Genomic DNA, 4,384 nt, shown 5'->3' with positions numbered 1-4,384 from the left:
TCCTCTTGGCAGTTAACCCAGGCCATGTGTTAGAAAGGACGAAGCTAAGTGAGTCTGTGGAGTTTCCTGGGAGGAACAAAGCCCTGTGACAGCAAGCAGCATTCCCAGGCTGCTCTCAGGGGGAAAATCCCAGCAAGCTGATGACACCTGGATAAAGGGGTGAATACAAATGTGAGCTACGTTGGCATACAATAGCAAGGTCTGGGACATGAAGGTAAGGGGCAAATAGTGTCATTGATGCCTTTGCTCAGGTGTTCCATATCAATTTAGCTGAAAATGTCAGTGGTAAGTCTATCATCTTATTACATTAGAAAAAAAAACAATAACAAAATGACTTTAATTTCTGTGGCTGCTTTGTCTCTAGGTTCCAACCTTGTTAGGTTTGAATTCTGATGCCTATTGGAAAAGTGAATGGAATTAGCAGAATTAATGCATTGTTTAGTTATTTTTTGGTTTGTGCTTGTTTTGAAGTATTAGCAGATGCTGCGGTGTGTCTAAAGTAGTGTTAAATTCATATGAACTGAGTGGTGGGATGAAGTCAGAAAACAAATTCTGTCTGGCCTGGATTTTAAAAATCATGTAAGCCACATTCACAGCACCTTTAGGTGAAAAAGAAAGAATGTTTTTCTTTGGTTTGCTGGTTTATTTGTTCATTTATTTATTCATTTGTAATTCTCAGCTGATAATAGGCACAGTGAAACCAGTGCAACTGCACTAATGATTGCTTCAGGGAGAGGCTTTTTGAGTCAAGTAGAGCAGCTGATCAGTATGGGAGCAAGTATCCACTGCAAATCCTCTAATGGCTGGTAAAAAACAAACAGGCAAACCAAAGCATAGATTTGTCAGTATACAAATGAGAAAGAATTTTCTTTAACATGTAAACTAATTGCTAACTTAACAAGCTACTGTAAGCAATAATAAATTTTGACATTCGAAACATATTTGAACTTCTGTTTATCACATTGTATTCCTGAAATTATAAATTGAATTCAGAGTCTTAGGCTGTGTGTCTTTTGAAGCAAGAAGTTTAAAAAAGATTTCTGTGTATTCTTTCAGGATGGCTGTGGACTGGGCTAAGCACTTGGGAGAGACAGAGGTGGTTGACTTGTGGGAATCCTACAGGTAAGCTAAAACAACTTTGTAGAAACAGCTGAAGGGAAATGTTGAAGGGAAATTTGCATTTTGGCTTCTAATCAGAACAATTTTTAGCTTTTTGTGCCTTTTAAGTCTGACCTAAATAGCAGGATTTATTTGAGACCAGGAATGTTTCAAAACCATGCTTTTTAAAAAACTGGTGTTTGTAGTCAGTGTATTTCTTTGATTATGTTTGATTATTGATTTGCACTTGATTATATGCAAATCCTAGGATAAGTATAGTTACAGTGGTATAGACTTCTTTCATGTTATTATTTTTTATCATTTTGATGTGGGCATTGCTATCATGATTATATGTCTAGGCAGGAAATGAGTCTAGTGACTTAGATAAATAGAGATAATGATTCTACTATGTACCATTTTAATTTCAGATGCTTATTTAGGAAACAAACCTGTTGTGTTTTTGTCTATACATTGTTGTCCATACATAGTAGCCATATGAAAGAAATTCAGTAGAAGTGACATTTGTACTAGGTCATTCAAGAATTGGTTTCTGATTAACGTACAGTTACAGTTCAGTTGTCATTTTGCAGAGACTAGTATTTTTAGAACACTTTTTAGTGTAGTTTCCACTTGCATAGTACCTACTTATGGGAGGAAAACATTTGGGAAAACATTGCTTTGAAATACTTTTTATTTAACAGGTAAACAAGTAGTGTCTTTATACTTTGAGTTCTGACACTTTGCTTATGGCTGTGTTTCAATAAAGAGTAAGAACTGAAAGTTATGCTAAAAATTGAAGTTTCATGCTTTGTTGGATTGCACTTAAACCAGTGAACAGTAAGAGTATTTTGGAGGTGCTGTTCTGCTACACTTGAAAATTAAAATTGGAAAGGAGTAGTCTTGTTGGTGTTGATCTAAGCTTAGTTGGTGGCTGAATGCAAACCTGAAACAAACAGCCTTGATTCTGGTCTGGTCTGTGCATTTTTCTATTTGCTTCAGCAGGTTTTGGAAATCTGGATGAAAGCTCCCTGGTCTGAGCAAGTGCTAGTGAGCTTAGCGCAGAGGACAGAGAACTACTGACAGCTTATCATCACAGTTTTGATGAAAAGGTGGATCTGGACCTCATTATGCACTCACTTCATAACATCTGTCATAGTTGTGAGACCGGTAAGTATAAACACACACTCCCAGCCAATGATTGTACTTTGAGCCTTTGATGAATCCTGCCCTTCTTTTGGAAACACTACATAGGTAAAACCTTCCAAATGCTACTCTGCACAGTACTGATGGATATTTTAAGCGAATTTGCTGCTTAACTCTGCAAACCTGCTTCTCTTTCAGGAGCGATTTTAATATTTCTTCCTGGATATGATGAGATAGCTTGAGGGACCGCATTCTTTTTGATGACAGGAGATTTGCTGACCATGCACACAGGTAAAGCCTCTATGGTTGAGGTTTTCACTGTGTCTTCCAAAAACACTTAAATGTGCATTAGATATCAGGTTTTCATGCTTCATTCAAATACTCCGACTTTGGATCAGAAGAAAGTCACCTCCTGCTGTGCGCAAGATAGTACGTTTTAGAGGACTTTGACAGATATTGTATTAATCTCTTTTGTCTTGCTTTTAACTATAGTTCTGGTTGTTTTAATTGCAGATTCTTTCTACAAATACAGCAGAAACCAGCATAACAGTCAATGATGTGGTATTTGTTATTGGCTCAGGCAAGGTGAAAGAGGTATGACTGGTTAAAACCTTCTGTGACAAGTAAACTTCCTAGTGTTATTCTAACATATGTAATAGGTAAATTTTAGAGTACTATTTTCTTATAGTAGGCTGACAGCTAGTGCATGTCAAGTAACAAAGATCACAGAAGTTTTGACATTCTTTTTATGACAAATACTGTAAAAAATTAGCTGTTAATAAACCTTGTAAAAGCTATTGTAGATTGAAATGTTGATGCATTTTACATTTTCTGTTAGGTGTTTTAAAATGAGTCCATCTGTTTAGACTGCCATATTCCTGAGACTTAAGAGAGCACTGGGAATTCCCTTTGTCCTACTGTTGTGTCAAGTCAAAATCAAATCCATTAAGTTTTGAGTATTGCTTATGTTGTGTTGAATGCCCATTCCCAAATGACGTGTGAAGGAAAGGAGAGATAGTATGATGAGGCAGTTTTAGACCTATGTCTTTGAAAATGAAGTTAGATTTCATAGGGCAGATACATGCCAAATTTCTAAAGTTCCTGTCTTTTTCTGTGACTTTGCATCAAATGTAAGAAAATAAGGATGTGCTTTCTAAGTGAGACAAAGAAAGAAGACCTTAATCAACACAAGAACATGTTTTTTCCTGGTTTCTGATAATTCAAAATACAGTCCATCTATTTTATTGACTCAAAATTACCTACTGAGACTACAAAGAAAACTTCAAGTTAGGAAACCGTAGCACAAAGATAATGCAAAACGTGTATTATAAATTCAATTGAAAGGAGGTACTTCAGGTACCTCTGTGCCAGAAGCTGCTGGTGTTTGTTAAAATTATTTTTTCTATTTTTTAAAGAATTTCTCTTAAAAGCTTATTAATAACTTCTTTATTTCATGTATCATGGTTAATCATGGTTTTATGTTCCTTGCTCTGCTTTTATAGAAGTCTTTTGATGCACTGAGTTGTGTTACAATGCTGAAAATGGTGTGGATTTCAAAAGCCAGTGCTATCTAGAGAAAAGGCAGGTGATAAATGCTTGAGATTTGTTTTTATTTTGCAGATTTCAGCCGTCCTGTATGTTAAGAGTGAAGTGCAAACCTATAGCAGCCAACTATTCCCCAGCCAAAACAACTGGGTAATATTTCTAGGCTAGTCCAGTATCATCTTGAACAATGGCTAATACTTCTTCTCTGCAGTAAATAAAGAGTCAGCATGTATTTTCTTGGAGTAATTTCCCAAGATACAGAAAAGCGGCCCTCAAGAATGTCCCAGAACTTACATTAGGTCCAGGTTGTTGTTCCCCCATGAACTGAATTGCTCTTTCTGCCACGTAGCACCAGCATGCAAAGTTGTTTGTCCGTGGGTAAAGGACTGCCTGCTGCTAGTTTTTAATTGATACCCTGGCGTCCCTTCTTTAGAAGTGACACTGAGCAGTGATTCCTTATTGACCATCTCCAAAGTACTCATAGATATTCAGACTTTGCATATTCATCAGGATGCTCAGGATCATACTCCTGTCAGCGCTGTGAGGGCTGAGAAGTTACGTGTGTAGATAGCAACAACTGCCTGTAATGTTGTCATTA

At 36.7% G+C, this 4,384-nt stretch overlaps 1 long non-coding RNA gene across 1 annotated transcript; it reads left to right on the top strand.

Moving 5' to 3' along the window:
• Positions 1-2,114: 2,114 nt before the first annotated feature.
• On the top strand, positions 2,115-2,910 carry LOC128821631 (uncharacterized). The gene is made up of 3 exons (XR_008441173.1): positions 2,115-2,265; positions 2,440-2,532; positions 2,755-2,910. It is a non-coding gene; the product is annotated as an uncharacterized LOC128821631 (long non-coding RNA).
• The last annotated feature ends 1,474 nt before the right edge of the window (positions 2,911-4,384 follow it).

The sequence above is a fragment of the Vidua macroura genome, chromosome Z (assembly GCF_024509145.1).
Source record: "Vidua macroura isolate BioBank_ID:100142 chromosome Z, ASM2450914v1, whole genome shotgun sequence".
Classification (NCBI taxonomy): domain Eukaryota; kingdom Metazoa; phylum Chordata; class Aves; order Passeriformes; family Viduidae; genus Vidua; species Vidua macroura.
This window is presented reverse-complemented; position numbering and strand designations above follow the sequence as displayed.